Below are 12,172 nucleotides of genomic sequence, written 5' to 3' on the forward strand. Positions count from 1 at the left end.
TTCATAATTTATTTGAATTTTAATTTTTTTTCAAACAGTATTATTAAATGCAATTAAAACTGTTATTCGTAACCGTTTAACATTTTTGAATGCCATCAAATTTTGTATATATTTTGAAGTTATCGATATATTACACACATCACTACGGTGTGGCGTGCGTGGTGCGCGCAATTTGAGTCAGTTGCATATCGTAATTAGACAACATTGATGCAACCACAGATATGACTAATGAAACAGTTACAGCGGCAATTTGTACTCAATATTCATGAGGAATCATTCCCAGGTAATGGAGCATTTAACTTCGTTGAGTCTTTAACCTCATTAAGATGATGAGTGCAAATCTTTAGCTGGATATGTTAAATAAGATGTAGTTTGAGAAATAAATCAATAATTGTTTATACCATCAAACAATTATAAAGAAGAATATTTTCTCTTCATCCTATATCTGTATTTCGAGTAATAGAAACCGAAATATGTACGTACGTAATACGTTAATACTATGACCACAGTTGAATTAATCAGGTTCGGTTATATTAAAATAAATTGCTGCGACTTTCTGATAAAACAAAAAACTTATATAAGGGTTTTTGAAACAATATTGCAAATACATTTTCGTCTGACAATGTAACACACTGCAACAACAGTGTTGCTTTAAAATTAATCAGAACACGCACACTACAATAGCTGTTACTCTGTAGAAGAATGTCAGCGAACACACAAACTGGCAGTACACAGCTCTAACCAGTAGTGATTTCCACTTTACAGTGACCGGACGAAGGTGGAGAAATTCGAAATATAAATCAATCGATATGTGACTCTTCCGTACGAAGCGTTCACGAATAGTGTTGTGTTTGTGCGTGTTAATTATATCGATATATTATTTGATTAGTGTTGTTTTTCTTTTTTTGTAGGAAAATGCTGAGCGAAATTAATAATATAAGTGGTGTACTATCGTCGTCTATGAAGTTATTTTGCGAATGATACTATGTTTTACAAGTGCTGTGTTTTGTGTGGACGCGAGCTGTGCTGTGCACTGTTGCTTGTTGCGAAATACGGACTGATTGGCTGTCAACACAACGGATGCAGGTGAGTTATATCTTACTATCTTTAGACGTCGCATTTTGTTTTTATACCTCAAATAACATTGAAACATTCATTGCAACTACATTTTTCTTCAATGCATAGATCTGAAAGGTCGTCAAGACTATTTTAGATATAAATCTAAGCTAAAACTATCCCAAATTCCGACTATTGATTTAAAAAAAAATATATCATTACGGCTTTGTTTGTACAATAAGAAGCGCCAATAGCGTTTTGTTTAAGGGTACGGATTTCCGATCACGTGGTCGGGGGTTCAAATCTCGCCATACGACTGTTGTCGTAGCATAGAGCTTAGTTGAAATGGTACAAGGAATATTAGTAAATTTATAAAGTCTGCTAAAATTTTAATAAAGGGTTATTTTAAAGCTATAGCAATAAACAGAGTTTTTATCACTTTTCCGTTTATATTATATTCGCGAGCCCTCCAGCGCCGCGTCTATAACTTTGGACGTTTATAATATGCAATTATGGATTGTAAAAACGTTAAGCGGAATCTTCTTAATGGTCTGTGTTATAAAAGCGGCCGTAATGAGCGGCGTGTAGGCAAATTGTATTTCACCCGTAGATTCCTCGAAGGGTAATAAAATTTTTGCAATTATGTTATGGGTTTGTTTTGTATCGGACTGTTGCTGTTGGCTCGTTTGATATATAAAATATTACTACATAAATAGTTATATTTTTAATGTTATTGTAGTTATCTTAGATTGAGGGTACAGTTTTCTACCACAGAATTGAACTACGTTACTTAGGTCGTCTGTATTTAAATCCTTGCCATCAAAATTATCACCTACCAGCTGTCGTCCGCGACTCTGTCCGCGATGAATTAATATAAATACTTAATAAGTAGGTTATGTGTTCTTTCAGACTACTCTCTACATGTGTGTCAAATTTCATCAAAATCCATTGAGCCGTTCCGGAGATATCTTCAAACAAACAAACATCCTTCCAATCATTCGCATTTATAATATTAGTACTGTTGGGAAGAAAATCCGACACTGTGCGGGTGTACTGGCGTAACACTAGCCCTGCTAAAATGTCGACGTTTTATGTCCCCTAACTAATCATTCTGACACTTGACTTGGTAACGAAAGCGCGCCGTTCGCGCCAAAGGATTCTAACTAATAAAGTCTATAAGTAAGAAGATTTATATTGCTCATCTTATCTAATTTTACATTTCACTTCAACTTTGGCTTTGAGTATATTGCTATTTAACATTGGTAGAGCCCGCTTTAACATCTTCGCACGAATTTGCCCGGCTCGCCCGGTCAAATACCACGACCACACAGAAGACAGGCGTCAAGTGGAAGCAATTCCGCGTTTCGTCTGATGAGTGTGCGTCCCGGAGGCCTAATTTAGTCCTCTTTCCCTTCCCACTCTTTTTTCTTTATAAGGAAAGGATGGGAAGTTTAAGTGGACTTTCCGGATGAGAGGATGCATGGAAAGGGAAAATATTTTCTTTCTGTGCATCCTCTCCTCCGTTGATTAAAGGTAGGCAACGCATATGCAATTGCGTATGTCTATGGGCAACGATCACTTCGCTATTTTAGCGATTTCAGGTGGACGCTCGCTCGTTTGCCACCTTATGATATTAAAAAATGTGTCATATTTATAACGAAAAAATGTGATATTACGAGTTACCATTATCGTAGTTACCAAAAACAACAGCCGTGTACAATGTAACAAAGACGCAAGCTCAAAGACATTATGTTTGACTTTCGTATCCGTATTGGAACGCATATGGCCATATCCTGCAACTATATCTACGTCAGTGTTCTCCCTCTAATGTTTTTGTGTGTAAATTTCATTTTGAACTCCTGTAGCCTAAACGATTTAACTAAAATTGTCGTATGAGGTGTAATTCGACTCCCATGCTCCATTGACTTACAGTAAGTCCTTTTTTTAATTAAAATAAAAAAAATGTTTCAGCAGTAAAAACAACAGTTACACTTAAAGGAAAAAGAAATTAAAGTGATTAGTGTCGACTTAACTTTCGCCACAGAATCGGGGAAAGTGGACTGGAGACTTTTGTTTTGTCGGAGGCCGAAGTGTGCTTCGGCCTCCGACAACAAAAAGTGGACATGACTTAAGAATGCGGATATACAACTCCGGAGGTCTTTCTAGCACCAGTAACATATAGCCTTAATCAACGATTAAATACGTAATTAAATCACATTGCGTTCTCAAGTGTCGATATATTTTTTGTCGCTTATACGTTGCGTTGGCACATCCGTTTGTAGATCGCCTTGCGTAATTAAGACATTAAAATGAAATGAATGAATAAATAAATACATTTAGGTGTTTTATATCAATACTAGCTTTTGCCCGCAACTTTTTCCGCGTGAATTTAAAAAAAAAACAGCTAATAAATATAGCCTATGTTACTCGGTGATAATGTAGGTTGCTAACGGTAAAAGAATTTTTGAAATCCGTCCAGTAGTTTTTGAGTTTATTCATTACATACAAATACAAGAATATAAATATTTTCTATTTATAATATTAGTGTAGACGTATAGATAGGTGTAATTATTTTTAAGGTTAAACCTACGATCTTGATGTAACAAAAAAAAACATTTCTTAGGCGCAAAAAGTGTTATTAAAATTTAAATAAAATTAGTTTCCCGTTGTAGTTATAAAATATGCCCACACCTGACGTTATCACTTAAGTTATTAAAAATTTGCTTTTTTAAACTCTATTGCAAATGAATACGATCGCTTTTTGCACAACAAATAATCGTCGAAGTAAACCATAATAAAAACATTAGCTCATTTTCAATTATGGTTGGTTCTGTCGTAAAATATTATAACCAATAGAATACTAGCAATAATAACTGAAAGTTACTCTAAAATATAATTTTAAGTTACCTTTTTTATAACCACAAAGTAGATTACCCGTATCCCCTATGTTAGAAATGTGTGAACAAAGTATTGTTTTCATTTAAAATAAATAAAAACTCTTTGCTGTAGGTAGGTCTTGTCTATGGGTGGTACGACTTTATGACAACTAATGTGCGGTCGACACCAGATAACTAGTAACCAAAGTTATGTATCAATAGACCACTAACCAAAGCTTAGCCATGACTTGGTACTAGGTAATAAGTCTAGTTTGACACGCCCGCATGTGATGCGTGACTGACTTTCGCTACTGATGATTATGAGGAGTTTTTATAAGACATTGTTTCGAATGTCCGCTCTATAAGTTTTGAAACGCAATAACGAAAAAGGCTTTAAGATGTGTAAACGTAGATGGGGCGAAAGAGGTGTGCTAAATTAAAATTATGGTTCTTTATTTATGATGGGGTATGAGAGTTAATTATTTTTAAACAGATGAATATAATTTAATACCAAATTTTTGGATACCTATTTGATTTTCTTCGTTTAAAGTATAATAAAACTAGCTGTCGCTCGCGTCTCTATCCGCGCCGTATTAAAAAAAAACTTAAAAAGTATCCTATGTGTTTTTCCAGACTATGTTTTACATATGTGCCAAATTTCAGTAAGTTCTGTTGAGCCATGAGATACTTTCTAACAAAATTCCATCTATTTAAACTTTCGCATTTATGATATTAGTAAAGATAAAATTAAACCCACATTTCAGTTCAAATTACGAAGTATAATTGATCGAATATCATTCGTTCATTCATTAATTAATAATTTTGACAGCAAGTAGATCGTATCTTGTGCATCGCAGGCATTTCTGAGCTTCTGAATATATAGTAGGCATTTTTGCAATAGTTTTTTTAAAACCTGATAGTATGGAATTTATAAAAAATACATCGATGAGTTATTTTTTCGCTAGACTGAATAGTGACAGTTAAGCAGAGATGCGCTATAACTTTTAGATTTAATCCTATCTCATCTTTCTATCTATCCTTGTCTGTAATGTCTATTCGCTGTGCTTTTAGGTATGTATAGAAGGCCTTATCTGTTCTGCATTGTAACGCTTAATTATAATTTCTGTTTAATTAAATTATTTTTATACAAGCTATCGCCCGCGACTAGTACTCATACTCGACGCGTAGCTTATGTGTTGTTCCAGGTTATGTTGTATTTAAGCCAAATTTCGGCGAGATCTATGCAGTCGTGGAGATACCTTTAAAACATCCATCTATCCATCCAAACATTCGCATTTATAATATTAGTAAGAATAATAAGATGTACTTTTTTTTACAACAAAGTTTCGACATCTACTGAAGACTGGCTTTAAAGGTTACGAGAATTTTCCTTATATTAATGAAATTACATTTTATGTGAGAGGAGAGGTCGCCGGTTATCATGCGAAGTGCGCCACGTGTAAATCTATCACGAGGTTGCACATTTTATACACAACATATTTATCAATAATGAAGATTTATCATAAATATTTCTTGATGTCTTTAACTATTTCAGTGCACAAAGTTAAGTTCACTTATTGAATTGTCGGAACGTGTAAAAAAGGACTTTCTAAATGTAGATCGTCGGTGGCTCAGGGGTCAAGCACTTGACTTGCAATCTACAGGTCCTGGGTCCGAATCCCGCCATGTACCAATGTGTTTTTCGATTTCCGATTTACATATGTACATTTATCCGACGTTCTTACGGTGAAGGAAGACATCGTGATGCAACCTGCACATATCTGAGAAAAAATTCAAAGATATGTGTGAAGTCAATCAACCCGCACTTGGCCAGCGTGATTGCCAATGCCTAATCACCCTTAACTTAGGGTAGGGTCCGAGCCCTTCGGTGGGGACGTATAGTGAGCTGATGATGATGAAATGTTAATCGATCCTCAAGAAATCTAGTAATTAGGACTTATTTTAAACTAACTATCGCTCATGACTCCGTCTGCTAAGAATTAAAAAAAAATCAATTAGTCGCCTTTATGTTCATCCAAGCTATGTTCTACACCTATGCCAAATTTTAGCAACATCCATGCAGCCGTTCTGGCGATACCTTCTAAGATACGTCCATTCTTCCAAACATTCGCATTTATAATATTAATAAGATAACTGTTAACGGGTACAACACTAGTTTATTACTAGTGTTGTAATGTGGAATATCGAATTAATTACTAACGGCCGGCTGATACACAATTTATTTATACTCGTCGTAACTTGAATTACTTTTTAGTGCAGTTCTGTTATCAAGTAATTAAAAATATTACGACATAAGCTTTTTCCCCACTTCCTTGGAATTAAAGTGACATTTTACTTTTCCATTTTTTGTACTCAACGGCTCTTTGTCAGCTCTATATATTTTTATATCTTCATTTCTTTTTTTAACGTACATGCCATTTGCATTTTTAGCTAATGATGGAGTAGTTGTATTATAACTTTTTTTTTAATAATTGACCTTTGTACCATTTCAACTAAGCTCTAAACTTGTGCTCTAAGATTTACGTCAATAATGAATGGCGGGATTCGAACCACCGAACTGGTGAACAGAAATCCCTACCCTTAACCTTTACGCTATTGAAGCTTCAAATATATTCTGGATAATAGTTAAATTATTTGCGTTATTAAAATTAAAATTCAACGGTCATTCCTAGCAGTTATATCACTGTTTCTGTATTATTATTATCAAGATTAATAGAACGGAACATTCTGTGTCTCTCAGTATATAAAACAGATAAGGCGTCTAGTAATTTATTGAAAATATTGCTTGCATTACTTTGTAAAAGATAAGCGTTATAATTTGGTTATAGATACGATTTTAAGGCACGTCTGGTTAAGTTATTCAGTCGTGTTAAAATATACCACTTTGCCGTCTCTTATTCCGGTATTGACATGGACCATTTGCCAACAATGTTGCCGCAGCTGTCTCCCTCACTCCACTTGTTTTATCAATATGTTAGATTGAGAGAGGAAATTTTACGATGAACGCTCGTGAACAGCTTGAAGGGCTTAAGCACTTTCATTGCTTATTTTGTGCTGTGACTAATTTTGCGCCAGCATTCTGTGCTAGGGTTGTCAACAATACTTAACGGATATATTGTTATTCAGTTTTGTTTAATTATTATATTATACTTTATAGATTTTTAACCTTAGCTTAGGCGAATATAGTTATAGATGTATATAATTAGGTAAAAAATAACGATTTATGAATACAATTTTACGTAGTTAATTGTTTATGGTTATTAAAATCTTAAAAGGCATATTAACAGTTAAGAGAAAAGTTTGTTAAAATCAAATACCGAAAAATCTGGATTAGTAAGAGCCATTGTGCGATCCCGTGACGACTTCCATAAGCGAGAAATTCAAATTGGAAAGAAACTTCTAGAAGCGAGAAAAAGACACATTCCCTTGGATTCTCGCTTATTCAATTTCAAATGTACCTTTTACATTATTCTCTAATCGTGGGTTTCTGATTCCAAAATTTCCTATTAAAACATATTGCTATCTCTTTCGTCAAAGATAATGTATGTTTTACACAGAGATTTTGGTGGTAGAAACCCATAGTATATGGATTTTTATAGTTTATTTAATTTACAAACTTGTGGCAACCCTACTTCAATTACCAGAACCTAACATAGGTGTTCCGAGAAATTCTATAAAACTGAGAAATTTTATAACTCCTATACGACCGTTTTATGTTAACGAATAAGTAGTTATTCGTTTAATGGAAACAACTAAATATATTTTTTGTATTAAGTTGCAGTTTTGAAAATGTAACTAATATTTTAAACTCTTTGTTTGCTATTTTAATTTACATCCCTATCGTTATTAATTAAAATATTAATACCGTATATATCGGACTTACCGAGGTTATCTGACAAATATCCGTTTCTGTTTTGTCAAAGATGAAAGAGAAGGATGACGATAATTTTTATACAAGGATTTTGGTCTCAGAAACCCACAGTGAGTCAAGAATTTTTGAAATCGAACAATGAACCGTTGAACAAAGAGTGATAAAACTAAATTGATTGATGGTAACTAAAGTTTAATAAAAATTATGCTATTATTTTGATTCTTTTACTCAATAAAAATCGAAAAATATATACAAATACTCTAGTCTGCAGTTACAAATACTAGCTTTCGCCCCCGAATCCGTTCGTGCGGGATTAAAAAAACTTTTAGTAGCCTACGTGATCTGCCAGACTATGCTCTACATCTATGCCAAATTTCAGCAAGATCCGGAGATATCTTTCAAACATCCATCCATTCATCCATCCATCCATACCTACCAACATTCGCATTTATAATATTAGTAATATAGTAAGATTGGTTATAGTTTACTTCATTTAATTTAGATATGAACTATTTACGTTTGTGACCTGCATCTCAATGCAATAAAATCAACGTAAAATGCTCCATTTATCTGCAATAAAAGTGCAACAAACTTGCCGTATTATGGCTCTTTAATTAATCGATGAAAATTTTATTAAAACTTACTCATTTTGTTGAGTTTCAGTTAATATTATTGGTATTTTAATGTCCACATAATTTATATATTTATATTTATAAGGTTTACGTATTAACTAAATATCGCACGCGACATCGTCTCTGCGAACAAAAAAAAACATAATTAGAAGCCTTTGTGTTCTTCCAAAGTTCTACATATATGTCAAATTTCAGTGAGATTCATGCAGCCGTTCTTGAGCTATTTTTTTAACATCTATATTAACAGAATAAAAGATGAAATAGTAAGCGAGATATTGTTATCTCTGCCTACACTTCAAAGTTGCTGACTTCATGTTGACAATAGTGCTATATTGGAACCAAGTAACACTGCTGAAGATGCTTGATTAAAGGTGGGCAACCAACTGAAATTGCGGTTATCTATGGGTAACAGTCGCTTCGCTATTCCGGCGAATTTAACTGGCTGCTTGGTCCTTATGATATAAAAAAAAAGTTAATTAAATAGTAAACATACAAATTACGCGTACTAATGAATGTTAATGAACTATTGCCGGACGAAGCGTATTCATTAATAGTTGTCAAATGCATTGTTACCTTGCATACGAAGTTCTAGAAGGGACACTATTAAAATATTCAACAAACATTTTGTAGGTTCGCTTAATTTCAATCAATTTGTTTCTCGCTAGATTCGTTTAAGATATTTGTCAATTTAAAGTAGTTTAAATTATATAAATGTACAACATACTTTTGAGAAACCTGACCTAAATTAAAAAAAAATCTTGTTGAATAAGCTATCGGCAATTAAAATTTAATAAAATAGCTGATTTTTATACCATGCAATCCATGCAATGTGTACGATACACTAGTTCATCGTAAAAATCTTTACATATTACAATGAATGCAAAAGGATAACAAATGAATAACCTTGATTAGTCTGTCTCTTCCAGTTACGTATTTCATTGTGCATAAACAGGAGGGCTGTTCACTGGTCAGTTACTAAGTAATTAAATTATCTCGCTCCATGGGTTTAACAGATTGAGACAGATTTCAAAGAGGGAACAAATTCTCTTTAAATATCCGCTTTTAATATCATTGTTATTCCGATTTAAGAAAAGTGTGTTTATCTATGATTAACAAAAACATAAGGAAAGATAAGAGATAATTATTTTTCATGGAATCTTACTATAACTATTATAATATCTTACTTCTTACTAATATTGTAAATGCGAATGTTTAGATGGAGGGATGGATGTTTGTTTGACGATATCTCCACAACGGCTCAACGGATCTTGATGAAATTTGGCACAGATGTAGAACATAGTCTGGAAAAACACATAGGTTATCATTAAGTGTTTTTTTTTAATTCCACGCAGACGAAGTCGCGGGCGACAGCTAGTAACATATATCTTAAAGTTCTAACTTTCTCTAAACTACTTTTATGTTACTTAATTTTGCAGAACGTACTGTTTATCTCTAAGTTTGCGGGACAAAATTAAATGTTCGCTTCAAAAGTTCGAGCAACAATTGTTTCTACAGAATATGTTTGCGACATGCAGTTGGGCATTGCGGTCTGCCTTTATACAGGATGTTTTCGAGTGCGATCGGAAGTTTTCAACACAGGTTTAACTTTTTGTACGGAACGGTGTCTTGTTACGTAAAGGGGTTGGATTCGGTCAAGCAATTTTGTTTGTTCAAAACTTGCGGTTTTGTCAATATAAAGTTTCGGGCATTGTAACCGCAATTATACAGGATGTTCGGAAAACAATCAACGTAGCGGAGCCGATAACTGTTCAGTCTGCGGTGTTGTTCCTTAATTAATGTCCGGAACTTTCGTTAATGGGTCTACTGTTTGCTATACAGGGTGACGTATATTATGTTGGTATATGAACTTCTTTTACTATGAACAAAATATTTTAAATTTTTGATAAATTTAATATTTTCTTACATTTCTAAAATGATCGGTTATTGTGAAAATACGCTGTTATAAAATGTTAAGTATAACCTTGGGTAATAAATGAAATATCGCTTAGTAATCCGGAATCGCAGCGAAGGTAAGTCCGGAATAGTTACGGTGGGACTTTTTAAAGTTTAAAATGCAGTCATAAAGCTAAGACGATACACGTCGGGTATTCGGAGTCCGGTAGTAAAACGAGCTACGTCCGATATCGCGAATTCCTTTGGATCGTATCAAAAGTTTTATTGCGACATCGCTTTGTCCCGCTCGCACGTACGCGGTTATAAAGAGACGGCGCTATGCATTATCTTTTTAAGGAATTCATTGTCGTTGCAAGTTTTATGTGTCTTGTGGAGCGTCGCATATTTTTATTGCTGTGCGCGGATTGAAAAGCTCCCATGCGGCTGCCTGCACTGCCTTTCTAAGGAAATACTATAAAAGCCATCGTAAATTTAACTATTTCCTTTATGTTATTTGATTTTCTAGTAAACAAACTCCACTGGCTGTATTAAATGTAGATTAGCTGAATGCCGGTATCCGGAGAATCTTTCTTCTTACGGAGAAAGACATGCCTTCTATCTATAGCGTACAGGAAAAATGCCGTGACTTGACGCAAGCAAGCGGCGTTCACATTACGACACGGCCTTTTCACGTCCCGTCGTATCTTTTAGAATGGAATAAAATATTTACTATTGCCACAAACATATAAAAAAATCTACAAAAAAATAGATTAATTAAATTAAGGATGTAGCAGAAAAAAGTGACCAGCTCAGCTGGTGCAGGGAAGGCATGACCGTTCCTCCGCTGGTTTTCAGCTGGCCCCTTTGTTCTCACACCATTTATACAACACGAGGTAGGGTAACAAAAAAGAAAAGAAAAACAGATAAAACTAAAAAAAGCAAAAACGACAATTAAACATTAAAGAATTTTGGTTGATTTCCAAATACGAAATAAGCAGTTGCTTAAAGATAACAAACTCATGTTAACGTAGAACTTCTAATATAATTTAAGAAGAAATATATTTAAGGTAATGCTCCAACTGATATGAAATTACGTGTTCGTTGATGTCAAAACACTTATTCTGTGTATAGAGAGGGCTGTAATTTTAACATGTCTATAACAAACGCATGGATAGAAACAGATATGTCTTGAGGCGAAGTATACCAACTTCATAAAGGTATAGTTATATTGCGTAATACTACGTTTCGCGAGCTGCAACTTTCTCAAATAACCTTCACTGTCTTAACATAATATTAGTTGGATGAAAGTTTTTCACGTGCTTAGACTATATTTTATTTGACAACAAAAACCTAAGGTCACCAATAACAATGAAGCGAAGTCAGTTTGAAGTATATTGTATTTTTTTTTATATCATAAGGTGGCAAACGAGCGAGCGGCCACTTGAAATCGCTGAAAAAGCGAAGTGACCGTTGTCCATAGAAATACGCAATTGCATATGCGTTGCCTACCTTTAATCGACGGACGAGAGGATGCAAAGAAAGAAAAAATATTTTCCCTTTCCATGCATCCTCTCATCCGGAAAGTCCACTTCCACTTCCCATCCTTTCCTTATAAGAAAAAGGGAAAGAGGACTAAATTAGGCCTCAGGGACGCACACTCATCAAACGAATCGCGGAATAGCTTCCACTTGACGCCTGTCTTCTGTGTGGTTGTGGTATTTCACCGGGCGAGCCGGGGCGATTCGTGCGAAGATGTTAAAGCGGGCTCTACCACTGTTATTGTACATATTAAACTTATATTATATGTATGTAGAGTTTATTGC

At 34.3% G+C, this 12,172-nt stretch overlaps 1 protein-coding gene across 4 annotated transcripts in view; it reads left to right on the forward strand.

Moving 5' to 3' along the window:
* dsx (transcription factor doublesex) overlaps positions 1-12,172 on the forward strand; it is a 107,825-nt gene that overhangs the window by 39,977 nt on the left and 55,676 nt on the right. Inside the window, exon 4 of one of the 4 annotated variants that reach the window (XR_001228000.1) lies at positions 912-1,086. The exons of 2 other annotated variants lie outside the window; for them this stretch is intronic. The gene's annotated coding sequence lies outside the window, so the exon portion shown is untranslated. Of the gene's footprint in view, positions 1-911; positions 1,087-12,172 lie in introns of those variants that run through there. One more of the 4 variants, XM_013315633.1, reaches the window with a different exon arrangement.

Source organism: Papilio xuthus, unplaced genomic scaffold (genome assembly GCF_000836235.2).
Source record: "Papilio xuthus unplaced genomic scaffold, Pxut_1.1 DF826961.1, whole genome shotgun sequence".
NCBI lineage: Eukaryota > Metazoa > Arthropoda > Insecta > Lepidoptera > Papilionidae > Papilio > Papilio xuthus.